Source organism: Ranitomeya variabilis, chromosome 4 (genome assembly GCF_051348905.1).
Source record: "Ranitomeya variabilis isolate aRanVar5 chromosome 4, aRanVar5.hap1, whole genome shotgun sequence".
Classification (NCBI taxonomy): domain Eukaryota; kingdom Metazoa; phylum Chordata; class Amphibia; order Anura; family Dendrobatidae; genus Ranitomeya; species Ranitomeya variabilis.
In genome coordinates, this window is record NC_135235.1 from 684,090,667 (window position 1) to 684,110,925 (window position 20,259).

The 20,259-nt window shown below is 47.3% G+C and overlaps 1 protein-coding gene and 1 long non-coding RNA gene across 2 annotated transcripts in view; one reads left to right on the plus strand and one right to left on the minus strand.

Moving 5' to 3' along the window:
• The window catches only part of LOC143767604 (uncharacterized), a 94,740-nt gene that overhangs the window by 71,648 nt on the left and 2,833 nt on the right, over positions 1–20,259 (minus strand). The gene's annotated exons all lie outside the window — the stretch shown is intronic.
• On the plus strand, positions 722–5,854 carry LOC143767621 (uncharacterized). Its single transcript, XR_013213727.1, has 2 exons — positions 722–870; positions 4,643–5,854. It is a non-coding gene; the product is annotated as an uncharacterized LOC143767621 (long non-coding RNA).

Genomic DNA, 20,259 nt, shown 5'->3' on the forward strand with positions numbered 1-20,259 from the left:
GCAGAGCGGTGACGTCACCGCTTAGCTTTTACTTTCACTTTAGGGCCGGCGCTCAGTCAGTGCAAGAAGCGGACGGCAGGGGACGCCAAGGTGAGTATGTAGTGTTTGTTATTTTACATTTTACACTGGTAACCAGGGTAAACATCGGGTTACTAAGCGCGGCCCTGCGCTTAGTAACCCGATATTTACCCTGGTTACCAGTGTAAAACATCGCTGGTATCGTTGCTTTTGGTGTCAAACACAACGATACACGGCGATCGGACGACCAAATAAAGTTCTGAACTTTAACCAACGACCAGCGACATCACAGCAGGATCCTGACCGCTGCTGCCTGTCAAACACAACGATATCGCTAGCGAGGACGCTGCAACGTCACGGATCGCTAGCGATATCATCTAGTGTGGAGGTACCTTAATGGAGCCTCCAGCACCGACCTCCACCCGCAGAGCCGCACTCCACATAGAGAATAATGGAGCCTCCAGCACCGACCTCCACCCGCAGAGCCGCACTCCACATAGAGAATAATGGAGCCTCCAGCACCGACCTCCACCCGCAGAGCCGCACTCCACATAGAGAATAATGGAGCCTCCAGCACCGACCTCCACCCGCAGAGCCGCACTCCCCATAGAGAATAATGGAGCCTCCAGCACCGACCTCCACCCGCAGAGCCGCACTCCACATAGAGAATAATGGAGCCTCCAGCACCGACCTCCACCTGCAGAGCCGCACTCCACATATATGGTAGATGCTAGAGTGTATGGGCTCCTTCCCGGTGTGACGTCATTTCCGGGGGCGTGTCCTATCGGGAGGGGGGCGTGTTCTCCAAGGCGGCAAAGGAAAGCAGTATGACAGCTTGTGGACGCCATGGAGGTCAGTGGTTTCAGGGTGAAAAATGCTACTTGCCGATCGCTATTCGCTATTGGGGTGAGGCCCTGTGGTGGTCGACCTACTTGTCTGTGTGGGGAGTGACCCGTGGTGGGATTTTGGGGGGCTCCGCTGCTGCTGGCTATTGTGGGGGACTGCTGCGGTGTGGTTTTGGGGGGCTCCGCTGCTGCTGGCTATTCAAAAGGTATGTTAAAACCATATTCATACAGAGATACCTAGATGTGACAGTAACACTATAAATAATGAGTAAGGTACCTCAATATATGTATAGCCAGACAATGGTCAGGAAAAACTGCAAACCATAAGGTAGCAAAACATCACAAATATACAGTCAAAGATTTCCCATAAAAATTATCTTTATTAGTACAAAAATAAGCATACATAAGAATAAAACAGGTGGATGGACAACAGAGGGAAACCAAATGCGCCCTAAATAACGGTCACAAAGGCTCCAGGCTTGCTGGCTGCAACAACATTAGTGCGGTAGAAGCACACAATGCCAGGAGGTGAGGGGCTAGTAGTAAATACTCATGAAAAATCATTAACCCCAACCACCGCCACTAAGAGCCATAAGATAAGGAACAGTAAATGTGGTATAATTACCAGGTAATAGCAAAGCCAGCAGCTAGGAGCGCACCCGACGCGCGTTTCGGAGCAGAAACAGCTCCTTCCTCACGCCCCCTGAGGAAGGAGCTGTTTCTGCTCCGAAACGCGCGTCGGGTGCGCTCCTAGCTGCTGGCTTTGCTATTACCTGGTAATTATACCACATTTACTGTTCCTTATCTTATGGCTCTTAGTGGCGGTGGTTGGGGTTAATGATTTTTCATGAGTATTTACTACTAGCCCCTCACCTCCTGGCATTGTGTGCTTCTACCGCACTAATGTTGTTGCAGCCAGCAAGCCTGGAGCCTTTGGGCTTTGTGACCGTTATTTAGGGCGCATTTGGTTTCCCTCTGTTGTCCATCCACCTGTTTTATTCTTATGTATGCTTATTTTTGTACTAATAAAGATAATTTTTATGGGAAATCTTTGACTGTATATTTGTGATGTTTTGCTGCTGGCTATTGTGGGGGACCGCTGCGGTTTTGGGGGGCTCTGCTGCTGCTGGCTATTGTGGGGGACCCCTGTGGTGGGATTTTGGGGGGCTCCGCTGCTGCTGGCTATTGTGGGGGACCCCTGTGGTGGGATTTTGGGGGGCTCTGCTGCTGCTGGCTATTGTGGGGGATCCCTGCGGTGGGATTGTGGGGGACCGCTGCGGTGTGGTTTTGGGGGGGCTCCGCTGCTGTTGGCTATTGTGGGGGACCGCTGCGGTTTTGGGGGGCTCCGCTGCTGCTGGCTATTGTGGGGGATCCCTGCGGTGGGATTTTGGGGGGCTCCGCTGCTGCTGGCTATTGTGGGGGACCCCTGTGGTGGGATTTTGGTGGGCTCCGCTGCTGCTGGCTATTGTGGGGGATCCCTGCCGTGGGATTTTGGGGGGCTCCGCTGCTGCTGGTTATTGTGGGGGACCCCTGCGGTAGGATTTTGGGGGGCTCGGCTGCTGCTGGCTATTGTGGGGGACCCCTGCGGTGGGGTTTTGGGAGGCTCCGCTGCTGCTGGCTATTGTGGGGGACCCCTGTGGTGGGATTTTGGTGGGCTCCGCTGCTGCTGGCTATTGTGGGGGACCCCTGCGGTGGGATTTGGGGGGGCTTTGCTGCTGCTGGCTATTGTGGGGGACCCCTGCGGTGGGATTTGGGGGGGCTCTGCTGCTGCTGGCTATTGTGGGGGACCCCTGCGGTGGGTTTTTGGGAGGCTCCGCTGCTGCTGGCTATTGTGGGGGACCCCTGTGGTGGGATTTTGGGGGGACCTGCTGCTGCTGGCTATTGTGGGATTTTGTGGGGGGGACTGCTGCTGGCTGTTGTGGTGGACTTCTGTGGTAGGCGACCTGCTTGTGTGAGGGGGGCTGCAGGCTATTGGGGGACCCCTGACCTGCTTGTGGGGGGGCGACCTGCTGCATGCTATTGGGGGTGACCCATTTTAGTGGGGGGTGACCTGCTTGTGGGGGGGACCTGCTGCTGGCAATTGGGGGGACCCCTGTGGTGGGATTTAGGGGTGACCTGCTTATGGGGTGACTTGTTTGGGGTGGGAGACCTGCTGCTGGCTATTGGGGTGACCCCTATGGTGGGACCCCTGTGGTGTGATTTGGGTGCGACCTGCGTGCGGGGGACCCCTTTTAGTGAGGGTGACCTGCTTATGGTTGGGTTTGGGGAGGCGACCTGCTTGTTGCGGGACCCCTTTTAGTGGGGGTGACCTGCTTGTGGAGGGGTGACCTGCTGATGGCTATTGATGGGCCCCTGTGGTGGGGTTTGGGGGTGACGTGCTGCTTACGGGGTGGACCCCTTTTAGTGGGGGCGACCTGCTGCCGGCTATTGGGGAGACCCTGGTGGTGGGGTTTTAGGGCGACCTGCTTGTGGTTGGGTTTTGGGAGGGCATGACCTGCTGTCTATTGGGGGGGACCCTTGTGGTGGATGTGGGGGGAGACCTGCTGCAAGATATTGGGGGACCCCTGTGGTGGGATGTGGGGGTGACCTGCTTGTGGTGGGATGTGGGGAGGTGACCTGCATGTGAGGCTGCTGCAGGCTATTTGGCCGGACCCCTGTGGTGAGATTTGAGGGCGACCTGCTTGTCGTTGAATGTGGGGAGGCGACCTGCTTGTCGTTGAATGTGGGGAGGCGACCTGCTTGTCGTTGAATGTGGGGAGGCGACCTGCTTGTCGTTGAATGTGGGGAGGCAACCTGCTGCTGGCTATTGGGGGGGATCCCATGGTGGGATTTGGGGATGACCTGCTGCTTACAGATGGAACCCTTTTATTGGGGGGTGACCTGCTGCTTACTGGGGGATCCCTTTTATTGGGGGGGCGACCTGCTTATGGGTTGGGTTTGGGGGGGGCTGAAGAGGGTTTAAGCTGGGTGGGGGGTGGACATCGAAGGGGGTGTGTGCTGGGTGGGGGGGTCCACGTCCGATGGGTGTTGGACGTCCGATGGGGGTTTGTGGGGGTTGGACGTCCGAAGGGTGTGTGCTGGGTGGGGGGGTCCACGTCCGATGGGGGTTTGTGCGGGGTGGGGGGTCTGCATCTGGGGGTTTCTGCTGGGTGGGGGGTTCCGCGTCCGGTGGGGGTTGTACGTCCGATGGGGGTTTGGGGGGTTGCAGTCCGATGGGGGTTGGACGTCCGATGGGGGTTTGTGGGGGTTGGACGTCCGATGAGAGTTTAAGCTGGGGTGGCGTTCGATTGGAGGGGGTGTCTGATGGGATTTATGGTTGGGGCAGGGGGCGTCCTATTTGGATTTACGCTTGAGGGGAGGGAATGTCTGGTGGGCTTTGGATTTATCCTGTGGGGTCCGCTGGTTAATGTAAGGTGGATGTTTCTGACTGGGGGAGTGAGGTTATGCTGTGTGGCCCGCTGGTTAATGTGAGGTGGAGGTTTCTGACTGGGGGAGCGAGGTTATGCTGTGTGGCAATCTGGTTGATGTGGGGGGGGCCTAATGCTTCATTGGGGTACACAAAAAAAATATGAGTGTATGCTGCTTATGCTATGCCAAAAAAAAAATTAGGTATTTCCCTGTAGAGTAGGCCACACCACCAACTGGCACGAAGCTAATCCATTTCAGCTTAATGTCAGTGGGAGGCCACCCAGCCCAGTTTCTGACTTAGGTTTTTTTTTTTTGGGGGGGGGGGTTTATTAACGATTTTTCTTTTTTTTTTTTTTTTTTTTTTTTTTCAGATACGGCTTTTGAGGGCGACAGTGGAATTGTCACTCTAATCTCCCACCTAGAATTGTCACTACCGTATCATCTGTGGTCTACGAAGCAAGGCCCTAACACATCAAGAGTGTCTGTGGTTCCCCAGAGGACGGTCCATGCCACGAATCCCCCTACCCTCTGGCCCCCCCCAGAGCCAGATAGAGTAGGGAGGGAAGACGAATCCGTTATGTGCCAGCCGCCGAAAGGTCTGCGTCCAGGTTATTCCATGCCCATCTTCATCATCGGTCTGTGAAGAATGATGTGTGATCTTCAGGACACATATATCCTACCAGGCAGTGAGGGGGCTACTTTAAAAAAAAAAAAAAATGGACAGGACAAGTATGTCCTAGTTTGTCCCTGAGCAATATGGACGTCTCCTGGGGAAACTTTCCTATTCATGCAGCCTCCATGTTTTCCAGAGGCTCCTGTGACCCTGCTCTTAAAATATCCAGGCTTCGGTCTAGGCCTTCTCTGGTGGCCGGTCCACACCGCCAGTGCCCTGAACAATCATGCACGCCAACTTTCTAGTGTGTCCTACTCTGCACCTATCATTTGAAGAGTACTTCGCTTCTGCAACAGCGGACTAAAGTCTGCCTCCCAAGAGATCTGCTGTTCAATTTTGGTTGTTTTGGAAATGTTCTGTCCAAAAAACCGACGGGACAACTCTCCGACCCGCCAGGAAAAGACGAGACCTTCCTTTAGGCCAACCCCCTCCTGGCATCCATGAACCCACCAGCACTGGTCTGCTAGGCCTGGATCTAGCAGACTCTCTTCGACATGATGGGGCGTTCCCACCTTGGATGTTTCTCAGGGTCGGCTGCCGTGTCCTTCACAATTCAAGGCCGATATTATGATCTCTGGTCTGGGACACCGAAACCTCAGACATCGGAGGCAGGCCTGGGGGGAACAGAGCCACATACCAAACCGACAGTCCAGCCCGCATGCACCAACAGCATATTACAGTTTTACAATACTGTAGAAATGCATAAAATGAAACAAGCAAAGGCAGAAAGTTATTCAATGCAAAAAAATGCAGTTTTATAAAATTAGAAATGTTTCTATATCTAATGGTAAAATGATATTTATCCAGTATTTCTATAAGTAAAAGTCTGAGATTTCTGTGGGAAATGGTCATTTGTTCCTCTTAAACCAGTTCTGAATGTAAATAAAACATTGCTCTGATGAAGTCTCCACATTGTATTTTCGCCTTTCATTTCATGCGTAGAGCAGGACAAGCCCATGATGTATCTGTGTAACACATGGTAGGTGCTATAATAACAACCGTAGGCTGGTTTCACACCAGCGTTCGGCAGGGCTGCGGATGGCAGCCTTCTTCATCCGTTAAGGCTACTTTCACACTAACGTCGCTTGCTGTACGTCTGCGTCGTTTTGGAGAAAAAACGCATCCTGCAAAGTTGCCTGCATGATGCGTTTTTTCTCCATAGACTTTCATTAGCAACACATTAGGACGGATTGCCACACGTCGCATCCGTCATGCGACAGATGCGTCGTGTTTTGGCGGACAGTCGGCACAAAAAAAGTTCCATGTAACTTTTTGTGTGCGTCGAGTCTGCCATTTTCGACCGCGCATGTGTGGCCGAAACTCCGCCCCCTCCTCCCCGGAACTCACAATGGGCCACGGATGCGTTGTAAAACTGCCTCCGCTGCCCACGTTGTTCTACATAAAACACACTGTCCGTCGGGCCGACGGTTTGCGACGGCCCGTACCGACTGACTAGTGTGAAAGTAGCCTAAGCCCCGCTCACTGCCACAATTCTTCATTCAGTTCCGCCTACGTCTGCATGCGTCCTGCATACCCTAACTTTAATATTGGGTACGCAGGCCAAGCGGATGCCTCCGCATGCGTTGTTTTAACGCTGCGCCGACTGCAATAAAATGCAACATGTTGCGTTCGACGCAGTTCAGCGCATCTTCAAAATGAGGCATGCCTGCGTACCCAATGTAAAAAGGGGGACGCCTGCAGACTTAGGAGGAGCTGAAGGAAGAGGCGCAGCAGTGTGCGGGGCTTAATGGAGGAAGAAGGCTGCCGAACGCTGGTGTGAAACCTGCCTGAGACAGGTAAGCCACCTTTGAAACAATGTTCACATGTACAAGCTCTTAGCCCCTTTGTGGCGGGGCCAATTTTTTAAAATCTGACCAGTGTCACTTTATATAGTAATAACTCTGGAATGCTTCACCATCCCATTGATTTTGAGATTAATTTTTTTTTTTCGTGTTATATTAGACTTTATGATAATGGTAAACTTGAGTTGATATGTTTTGCTTTATTTTGTAAAAAATCAGAAATTTTACACATTTTAAAAAATATAAATTTTTAATGATTTTCCCTTTAAGGCCGGAGTCACACTAGAGAGGAATACGGACGAGTGCTATGCAAGAAAAAAAATCGCATAGCACTCGGACCAATGTTAATCTCCCATCACTTTTTTTTCACGGCCGTATATGTGCGAGTGAAATTGCGGTATGCTGTGATTTGCACCGTATATCAGCCGAGACTCGCCAATGAAAGTCTATTTGTGCAAGAAAAACTCACACCACACGGGCCATCAGTGTGACTTGCGAGAAATACGCAACGGTGTCCTTTGAAAGGCCGACAATTCAGGTGCAGTGTACAGTAAAATCACACTGACAGGTTACAATAGAATAGATATATACACACAGTATAGGTGTATATAAAATCTAAAGAGATACACTACAGACCAAAAGTTTGGACACACCTCATTTAAAGATTTTTCTGTATTTTCATGACTATGAAAATTGTACATTCACACTGAAGGCATCAAAACTATGAATTAACATGTGGAATTATATACTTAACAAAAAAGTGTGAAACAACTGAAATTATGTCTTATATTCTAGGTTCTTCAAAGTAGTCACCTTTTTCTTTGATGACTGCTTTGCACACTCTAGGCATTCTCTTGATGAGCTGCAAGAGGTAGTCACTGGGAATGATTTTCACTTCACAGGTGTGCCCTGTCAGGTTTAATAAGTGGGATTTCTTGCCTTCTAAATGGGTTTGGGACCATTAGTTGTGTTGTGCAGAAGTCTGGTGGATACACAGCTGATAGTCCTACTGAATAGACTGTTAGCTGCTTTTTTCCTGCCATAATACAAATTCTAAGTAAAGAAAAACGAGTGGCCATCATTACTTTAAGAAATGAAGGTCAGTCAGTCCGAAAAATTGGGAAAACTTTGAAAGTGTCCCCAAGTGCAGTGGCAAAAACCACCAAGCGCTACTAAGAAACTGGCTCACATGAGGACCGCCCCAGGAAAGGAATACCAAGAGTAACCTCTGCTTCTGAGGATAAGTTTATCAGAGTCACCAGCCTCAGAAATCGCAGTGTGATGCTGTAAGAATCAGGCTGCACTCAGATGTCATCCGAGTGCAGTCCCATTTGAGAGAGTAGATTCAAACAGGGACAACGGAGAGTGGACCCACTGGACCATGACGACGAACCCCTCTCGGACGAGCTGACCAGGTGGACCGCCCCCTGTACAGGGAGCGTTAGGGGCAGGCCCGTGAGGGACTATCGCCACGGAAGCTGGAGGGTCGACTGAGATAAGAAGGGTACACTGCAGGAACACAGGGACCGAAGGAAACAGCGGAGGAAACAGGGAATGGCAAGGAACTACTGAGACGAGGGAGAAGATGGGAATGCTACAGCAACACGGAGGCTGACGAGACAATATGGAGACACAGAGGCTGACGGGAACAAGGAAATGGTAAAGGAGCCGGGCAGGTACCAAAGAGAAACAGGAACTGAAGGAACAAAGCAGGAACACAGGAAAATCAGGCTGGTACTGCAGAGGAAGGAGGAGTCCCAAGGTCAGAGAGCTAGGAACGCACAGAGACCACAGGTGACCAGAAGCACTTGTACACACAAATGATCATCAGGCACAGAGGAGCAGCAGGAAGCAGCTTATATACCAGCGTGAGAGCTACTTCCGGGTTACAGTCCTCCAGGATGACGGAGAGAACAGGAAGGAGCGCCAACAGAGGAATCAGATGTGCGCACGCGCAGAGCTGAATGCGCCGCGCGCGCGCACCCGGCGAGCTGCAGAAGCCGGGGGCGAGCGCTGCATGACACGCAGGTTAACAGCAGCTCAGATTAGAGACCAGGTCAATGCCACACAGAGTTCTAGCAGCAGACACATCTCTACAACAACTGTTAGGGCTTGTTTCCATTTGCGAGAAACACATCCGTATCTCGCATGTGGAAACCAAGCTGTGGCGCCGGCACTTTGGAGCAAAGCGTGCAGCTCCATGTGTTCCTATGCGGCCGCACGCTCCGCTCTGGAGTGCCGGTGCTACAGCTTGGTTTCCACATGCGAGATACGGACGTGTTTCTCGCAAATGGAAACAAGCCCTCAAGAGGAGACTTTGTGCAGCAGGCCTTCATGGTAAAATAGCTGCTAGGAAACCACTGCTAAGGACAAGCAACAAGCAGAAGAGACTTGTTTGGGCTAAATAACGCAAGGAATGGACATTAGACCAGTGGAAACCTGTGCTTTGGTCAGATGAGTCTAAATTTGAGATCTTTGGTTCCAACCACCGTGTCTTTGTACACAGAAAAGGTGAACGGCTGTACTCTGCATGCCAGGTTTCCACCGTGAAGCATGGAGGAGGAGGTGTGATGGTGTGGGGGGGCTTTGCTGGTGACACTGTTGGGGATTTATTCAAAATTGAAGGCATACTGAACCAGCATGGCTACCACAGCATCTTGCAGCAACATGCTATTCCATCCGGTTTGCTTTTAGTTGGACCATCATTTATTTTTCAACAGGACAATGACCCCAAACACACCTCCAGGCTGTGTAAGGGCTATTTGACCAAGAAGGAGAGTGATGGGGTGCTATGCCAGATGACCTGGCTTCCACAGTCCCCAGACCTGAACCCAATCGAGATGGTTTGGGGTGAGCTGGACCGCAGAGTGAAGGCAAAAGGGCCAACAAGTGCTAAGCATCTCTGGGAACTCCTTCAAGATTGTTGGAAGACCATTCCCAGTGACTACCTCTTGAAGCTCATCAAGAGACTGCCAAGAGTGTGCAAAGCAGTCATCAAAGCAAAAGATGGCTACTTTGAAAAACCTAGAATATAAGACATATTTTCAGTTGCCTTACACGTAGTATATAATTCTACATAGTTTTGATGCCTTCAGTGTGAATGTACAGTTTTCATAGTCATGAAAATACAGAAAAATCTTTAAATGAGGTGTGTCTAAACATTTGGTCTGTACTGTCTGTGTGTATGTATGTGTATATATATATATATATATATATATATATATATATATATATATATATATATATATATATATATATATATATATATAAAATATAATATATCACACGGACAGCGGAATAGCTGATAGTTAATTTGTCGGCTTCTGTTAAATCATTGCAGAGGCTGACAGGATAGGAGACATGGTTTATATACAGTAAACCATTGCAGAACAGTTAGACTTATATAGGTCAGTGACTAATACGGTTAGTAGTGTGTGTGTGTGTGTGTGTGTGTGTGTAAAATTTGGGGCCTGTATGTATTTAATAATGTTTTCACTGAAAAAACTGGCGTGGGCTCCCGCACAATTTTCTGTGCCACAGAGGGAAAGCCAGTGACTGAGGACATATATTATAGCCTAGAGAGGGACCATGGTTATTGCCACCCCAGAAAAGGTGCATCTGTAAGATGCTCCAATTCTGGCACTCAGCCTCTGTCTTCTCACTGCCCTGTAGCGGTGGCATATGGGGTAATAAGGGGTTAATGTCACCTTTGTATTGTAAGGTGACATTAGGCCAGCTTAGTAATGGAGAGATGTCTGATAGATGCCTCTCCATTACTAACCTGTGGGCTTGATGTTACTTGACAATAAAAAGGTGACATCAACCGCACAATTATGAACCCCACTGCTACAGGGCAAGTGGGAAGAGAAAGGCTAAGTGCCAGAATTGGCATATCTATAAGATGTGCCATTTCTGCGACGGCTGAGAGCTGATGGTTTTTAGCCTGTGGGGCTGCCAATATCCATGGCCTCTTCACAGGCTATAAATATCAGCCTACAGCTGTCTGCCTAGCATTTGCTGGTTGGATTTTATGTCAATATTTTGTGTCCCCCTGTAAAATAGCCAGTAAAGGCTAAGCAAACAGCTGTGAGCTGAAATTAATAGCCTGGGAACCTTTATGGTTATTGGCTCCTTTCCAGAATAGTAACATCAGCTGTCAGCTTTCCCACTGCTGGTTATGAAAATTATGCGGGAGCCCATGCAGGTTTTAGTTTTTGAAAAATAAACATATTGCATTTCACGCAGGTTTCTTATTTGTTTTTTTTTTACAGCATATGTAGCTTAAATATGTTAATGCTCCTACATGGGTGGGTGTGTGTCTTTAGTTAATATTCATGAGGGTATCTCGTGAAGAGTTTGAATAAGGAAATGCATCAAATTCCTTTATTTTTATTTATTTTTTAATATATCTTTATTTTGCGCTCACGATTTACAGAAACGTATCAAATCCGCATAAAAAAGTACAGAATTTCCACTGCGTTTTCTGCTAAGAGACGCACTAACCATGCAGACATTTCCTCAAGCAAATCTGCAACGTGCGCACATAGCCTTAACCATTATGCGTCCATATTCATTAATGAGCAGAACCACGTGACCGCTGAACACAGGAAGAGCTGCCCGGAGACCATCGGACATGCAGGGACCGTGCCAGGAGCAGGTGAGTATGTGACAGCCGCCGCTTCCCCGCCGACAATGTCTTGAGTATAAGCCGAGAGGGTCTCTTTCTACCCAAAAAAATTTCGGCTTATACGTGAGTATATACGGTACAGCACTCTAGAAGGGTGTGTATAAGGGCATGTTGGTGCTGGTGGTACTATATATGGGGAAAACCTGGTGACAGGTTCCCTTTAAGAAACCTATGGAACTAGGTTAAAATTAGCATTTTTTTGGATGGTGAAAAACTTGTAATTTAAATATTGATGGTGGTTGAACTGCAGGTGGTCTGTGTCGCTTCATAAGTTTAAGGCCGGGGTCACACTAGCGTAGAATACGGACGAGCGCTATGTGAGAAAGCATCGCATGGCACTCGGACCAGTGTTAATCTATGGGGCAGATCACATCTGTTATTATTTTTTCATGCCAAATCAGCATACGAGAACAATCGCAGCATATATACCTGACAGGGGCCCATACAGTCTATATCTACAATAATATATACCTGACAGGGGCCCATACAGTCTATATCTACAATAATATATACCTGACAGGGGCCCATACATTCTGATATCATCACTAATATATACCTGACAGGAGCCCATACATTCTGATATCATCACTAATATATACCTGACAGGAGCCCATACATTCTGATATCATCACTAATATATACCTGACAGGAGCCCATACATTCTGATATCATCACTAATATATATACCTGACAGGAGCCCATACATTCTGATATCATCACTAATATATACCTGACAGGGGCCCATACATTCTGATATCATCAGTAATATATACCTGACAGAGGCCCATACATTCTGATATCATCACTAATATACAGTGGGGCAAAAAAGTATTTAGTCAGTCAGCAATAGTGCAAGTTCCACCACTTAAAAAGATGAGAGGCGTCTGTAATCCTCTGGATCATCCAAATGCTCTCTAGCAAACTTCATACGGGCCCGGACATGTACTGGCTTAAGCAGTGGGACACGTCTGGCACTGCAGGATCTGAGTCCATGGTGGCGTAGTGTGTTACTTATGGTAGGCCTTGTTACATTGGTCCCAGCTCTCTGCAGTTCATTCACTAGGTCCCCCCGCGTGGTTCTGGGATTTTTTTTCACCGTTCTTGTGATCATTCTGACCCCACGGGGTGGGATTTTGCGTGGAGCCCCAGATTGAGGGAGATTATCAGTGGTCTTGTATGTCTTCCATTTTCTAATTATTGCTCCCACTGTTGATTTCTTCACTCCAAGCTGGTTGGCTATTGCAGATTCAGTCTTCCCAGCCTGGTGCAGGGCTACAATTTTGTTACTGGTGTCCTTTGACAGCTCTTTGGTCTTCACCATAGTGGAGTTTGGAGTCAGACTGTTTGAGGGTGTGCACAGGTGTCTTTTTATACTGATAACAAGTTTAAACAGGTGCCATTACTACAGGTAATGAGTGGAGGAAAGAGGAGACTCTTAAATAAGAAGTTACAGGTCTGTGAGAGCCAGAAATCTTGATTGTTTGTTTCTGACCAAATACTTATTTTCCACCATAAAATGCAAATAAAATGATAAAAAAACAGACAATGTGAATTTCTGGATTTTTTTTCTCAGTTTGTCTCCCATAGTTGAGGTCTACCTATGATGTAAATTACAGACGCCTCTCATCTTTTTAAGTGGTGGAACTTGCACTATTGCTGACTGACTAAATACTTTTTTGCCCCACTGTATATACCTGACGGGGCCCATACATTCTGATATCATCACTAATATATATACCTGACAGGGGCCCATACATTCTGATATCATCAGTAATATATACCTGACAGAGGCCCATACATTCTGATATCATCACTAATATATATGCCTGACGGGGCCCATACATTCTGATATCACTAATATATACCTGACAGAGGCCCATACATTCTGATATCATCACTAATATATATGCCTGACGGGGCCCATACATTCTGATATCATCACTAATATATATACCTGACAGGAGCCCATACATTCTGATATCATCACTAATATATACCTGACAGGAGCCCATACATTCTGATATCATCACTAATATATACCTGACAGGAGCCCACACATTCTGATATCATCACTAATATATACCTGACAGGGGCCCATACATTCTGATATCATCACTAATATATACCTGACAGGGGCCCATACATTCTGATATCATCACTAATATATACCTGACAGGAGCCCATACATTCTGATATCATCACTAATATATACCTGACAGGAGCCCATACATTCTGATATCATCAGTAATATATACCTGACAGGGGCCCATACATTCTGATATCATCACTAATATATACCTGACAGGGGCCCATACATTCTGATATCATCACTAATATATACCTGACAGGAGCCCATACAGTCTATATCTACAATAATATATACCCGACAGGAGCCCGTACAGTCTATATCTACAATACTATATACCTGACAGGAGCCCATACAGTCTATATCTACAATAATATATACCTGACAGGAGTCCGTACAGTCTGTATCTACAATACTATATACCTGACAGGAGCCCATACAGTCTATATCTACAATAATATATACCTGACAGGAGCCCATACAGTCTATATCTACAATAATATATACCTGACAGGAGCCCGTACAGTCTACAGTATATCTACAATAATATATACCTGACAGGAGACCGTACAGTGTATATCTACAATAATATATACCTGACAGGAGCCCGTACAGTCTGTATCTACAATAATATATACCTGACAGGAGTCTGTACAGTCTGTATCTACAATAATATATACCTGACAGGAGTCCGTACAGTCTGTATCTACAATAATATATACCTGACAGGAGCCCATACAGTCTATATCTACAATAATATATACCTGACAGGAGCCCATACAGTCTGTATCTACAATAATATATATCTGACAGGAGCCCGTACAGTCTATATCTACAATAATATATACCTGACAGGAGCCCGTACAGTCTATATCTACAATAATATATACCTGACAGGAGCCTGTACAGTCTGTATCTACAATAATATATACCTGACAGGAGCCCGTACAGTCTATATCTACAATAATATATACCTGACAGGAGCCCGTACAGTGTATATCTACAATAATATATACCCGACAGGAGCCCGTACAGTCTGTATCTACAATAATATATACCTGACAGGAGCCCGTACAGTCTGTATCTACAATAATATATACCTGACAGGAGTCCGTACAGTCTGTATCTACAATAATATATACCTGACAGGAGTCCGTACAGTCTATACCTACAATAATATATACCTGACAGGAGCCCGTACAGTGTATATCTACAATAATATATACCCGACAGGAGCCCGTACAGTCTGTATCTACAATAATATATACCCGACAGGAGCCCGTACAGTCTATATCTACAATAATATATACCTGACAGGAGCCCGTACAGTCTGTATCTACAATAATATATACCTGACAGGAGCCCGTACAGTCTATATCTACAATAATATATATCTGACAGGAGCCCGTACAGTCTGTGTCTACAATAATATATACCTGACAGGAGCCCGTACATTCTATATCTACAATAATATATACCTGACAGGAGCCCGTACAGTCTGTATCTACAATAATATATACCTGACAGGAGCCCGTACAGTCTATATCTACAATAATATATATCTGACAGGAGCCCGTACAGTCTGTATCTACAATAATATATACCTGACAGGAGCCCGTACAGTCTGTATCTACAATAATATATACCTGACAGGAGCCCGTACAGTCTGTATCTACAATAATATATACCTGACAGGAGCCCGTACAGTCTATATCTACAATAATATATACCTGACAGGAGCCCGTACAGTCTATATCTACAATAATATATACCTGACAGGAGCCCGTACAGTCTATATCTACAATAATATATACCTGACAGGAGTCCGTACAGTCTGTATCTACAATACTATATACCTGACAGGAGCCCGTACAGTCTATATCTACAATAATATATACCTGACCGGAGTCCGTACAGTCTGTATCTACAATAATATATACCTGACAGGAGCCCGTACAGTCTGTATCTACAATAATATATACCTGACAGGAGCCCGTACAGTCTGTATCTACAATAATATATACCTGACAGGAGCCCGTACAGTCTATATCTACAATAATATATACCTGACAGGAGCCCGTACCGTCTATATCTACAATAATATATACCTGACAGGAGTCCGTACAGTCTGTATCTACAATAATATATACCTGACAGGAGTCCGTACAGTCTATATCTACAATAATATATACCTGACAGGAGCCCATACAGTCTGTATCTACAATAATATATACCTGACAGGAGCCCATACAGTCTATATCTACAATAATATATACCTGACAGGAGCCCGTACAGTCTGTATCTACAATAATATATACCTGACAGGAGCCCGTACAGTCTGTATCTACAATAATATATACCTGACAGGAGCCCGTACAGTCTGTATCTACAATAATATATACCTGACAGGAGCCCGTACAGACTGTATCTACAATAATATATACCTGACAGGAGCCCGTACAGTCTATATCTACAATAATATATACCTGACAGGAGCCCGTACAGTCTGTATCTACAATAATATATACCTGACAGGAGTCTGTACAGTCTATATCTACAATAATATATACCTGACAGGAGCCCATACAGTCTGTATCTACAATAATATATACCTGACAGGAGCCCATACAGTCTATATCTACAATAATATATACCTGACAGGAGCCCGTACAGTCTATATCTACAATAATATATACCTGACAGGAGCCCGTACAGTCTGTATCTACAATAATATATACCTGACAGGAGCCCGTACAGTCTGTATCTACAATACTATATACCTGACAGGAGCCTGTACAGTCTGTATCTACAATAATATATACCAGGAAGGAGCCCGTACACTCTAGCATCTTCACAGTGAGCCGGCTAGAGTGTATGGGCTGCAGTCAGGACCTGGAAGGAGCCCATACACTCTAGGCTCAACCCTATATATATGGCAGTTCTGTGGGCACAGGTCCTGTGATGAGGTCACCGGAGGGGAGGAGTCAGGGGTCACATGATCAGGGGCCTCAGTGTATGCAGGACTCTGCTGTGCTGACAAGTATTCAGCTCCTCTGCTGGTGCTGCTCCTTTAACCCCTTCACCCCAAAGCCTGTTTTCACCTAAGTGACACGGCCAATTTTTACAATTCTAACCACTGTCACTTTATGAGGTCATAACTCTAAAACGCTTCAACGGATCCTGCTGATTCTGAGATTGTTTTCTCGTGACATATTGTACTTTATGATAGTGGTACATACCTCCCAACTTTTGAAGATGGGAAAGAGGGACAAAGTTTGCGGCGCGCAAATTTTAGGCCACGCCTCTGACCACACCCATTCATAATTAGTCACACCCATATCCACGTCCCAAGCACACCCATTTAGCACTGCTGATCACACTGTTTCATATACAATAGTTATAAACAAAAAAATATGGCCACACAGTGCTCCATACTGTATAATGGCCACACATGAGGCTCCATAGTGTATAATGAACACACATGACGCTCCATACTGTATAATGACCGCATGCATACTGTATAATGGCCGCACATGATGCTCCATACTGTATAATGACCGCACATGATGCTCCATACTGTATACTGGCCGCACATGATGCTCCATACTGTATAATGGCCACACAGTGCTCCATACTGTATAATGACCACACATGATGCTCCATACTGTATAGTGGCCGCACATGATGCTCCATACTGTATAATGACCGCACATGATGCTCCATACTGTATAATGACCGCATGCATACTGTATAATGGCCGCACATGATGCTCCATACTGTATAATAAACGCACATGATGCTCCATACTGTATAATGACCGCACATGATGCTCCATATTGTATAATGACCGCACATGATGCTCCATACTGTATACTGGCTGCACATGATGCTCCATACTGTATAATGACCGCACATGATGCTCCATATTGTATAATGACCGCACATGATGCTCCATACTGTATACTGGCTGCACATGATGCTCCATACTGTATAATGAACACACATGATGCTCCATACTGTATAATGGCCACACATGATGCTCCATATTGTATAATGACCGCACATGATGCTCCATACTGTATAATGACTGCACATGATGCTCCATATTGTATAATGACCACACATGATGCTCCATACTGTATACTGGCTGCACATGATGCTCCATATTGTATAATGACCGCACATGATGCTCCATACTGTATAATGACTGCACATGATGCTCCATACTGTATAATGACCCCACATGATGCTCCATACTGTATTATGGCCACAGTTCTCCATACTGTATAATGACATACAGGCACGCAGCTCACACACATGCAGCATCACACACACAGTATCACACATACACACGCAGCATCACAAACGCAGCTCACAAACACATGCAGCTTTGACACAAATGCATCACACATGCAGCCATCACACACACACACAGCCATCACACACACACGCAGTCATCACACACACACACACACGCAGCCATCACACACACACACACACAGCCATCACACACACACGCAGTCATCACACACACGCAGTCATCACACACACACGCAGTCATCACACACACGCAGCCATCACACACACACACACGCAGCCATCACACACACACACGCAGCCATCACACACACATGCAGCCATCACACACACACACACACACACACGCAGCCATCACACACACACACGCAGCCATCACACACACACGCAGCCATCACACACACACACACGCAGCCATCACACACACACGCAGCCATCACACACACACGCAGCCATCACACACATGCAGCCATCACACACACACGCAGCCATCACACACACACGCAGCCATCACACACACACACACACACACGCAGCCATCACACACACACGCAGCCATCACACACATGCAGCCATCACACACACCCAGCCATCACACACACCCAGCCATCACACACACACACACCCAGACATCACACACACACCCAGCCATCACACACACACACTCAGCCATCACACACACACACCCAGCCATCACACACACACACCCAGCCATCACACACACACACACCCAGCCATCACACACACATGCAGCCATCACACACACACACGCAGCCATCACACACACACACACACGCAGCCATCACACACACACGCAGCCATCACACACACACACACACGCAGCCATCACACACACACGCAGCCATCACACACATGCAGCCATCACACACACACGCAGCCATCACACACACACGCAGCCATCACACACACACACACACGCAGCCATCACACACACACGCAGCCATCACACACATGCAGCCATCACACACACCCAGCCATCACACACACCCAGCCATCACACACACACACACCCAGCCATCACACACACACACACACCCAGCCATCACACACACACACACACCCAGCCATCACACACACACACTCAGCCATCACACACACACACACACCCAGCCATCACACACACACACCCAGCCATCACACACACACACACAGCCATCACACACACACACACGCAGCCATCACACACACACGCAGCCATCACACACATGCAGCCATCACACACACACAGCCATCACACACACCCAGCCATCACACACACACACACCCAGCCATCACACACACACACACCCAGCCATCACACACACCCAGCCATCACACACACCAGATACCTCATACACACATGACACACACACAAATGCAGCATCACACATCTCACACACACACACACATCACACACACACACAATCTCCTCTGTGGTGCAGGGGCGGCTGATCTGTCCATGTGCAGCTCTTCAGTTTCTCCGGCTGCTCACAGCTCTGCACTGTCCCGGCACCTCCCCCGTCTCTCCTTCTCTGCCGGGATAGCAGCTAAGAGCAGGAGACGCCAGAGCTCTGTGCACACACCTCAGGTAGTGAGTCGCTGACCTCTCATCTTGATCGCTGCTGGCTCTCTTCCTCAGCGTGGCAGCGCCGCACACACAGGGGGCGGGGGCGGGGGAGGGATCGGTCGGGAGGAGACCCAGCATGTATAAGAAAAAAAAAACAGCCACAAACCTAATCGGGCTCTCTCTACGTCCCGGAAGTGGGCGGGGCTTCACCGGCGGCCGCAAATTCGGGATTTTAAATGCCCGAAGCGGGACAGCGGGACCCCGGTGCCAAAGCGGGACTGTCACGCTGAAATCGGGACGGTTGGGAGGTATGGTGGTAAAACTTCTTCGATATGACTTGCATTTATTTGTGAAAAAAACTAAAATTTGTCGAAAATTATGATAGGGAAATCAGGGACCACCTTAATGTGGCCTATAATTCACATATGGGATTCTTAGGCATATGTCTTGACATGTCTGAGACTGCTGACAACGTGATCACTGATCACCTTCGATGATTAAAGTTGTTGACGAGGGTTAGGCCTAATAAAGATAAGACTTAGACCCTTAGCCCCTGACATGGATAAACCTAGTTACCCCTTATGTCATAGTCACCCTCTCAGAGATGTCCTTATTAGGAATTAGACCTGATGAATAATAGGATGATTTCATATGTAATAAACAGCTGATTGGTGGACATAAAGTATACGCCTACTCAAAAGTGTATATAACTTCATGTCTCAAATAAACTGCTTATGGCAATATTCAGATACCACATCTGTCTATGTCCATCACTTTCTCCGGAGAATCGACTCATTTGGCAGCCATCCAATATTCCTAACGGGTCTGACTTGCAGACCACCCCAACATATTTGGC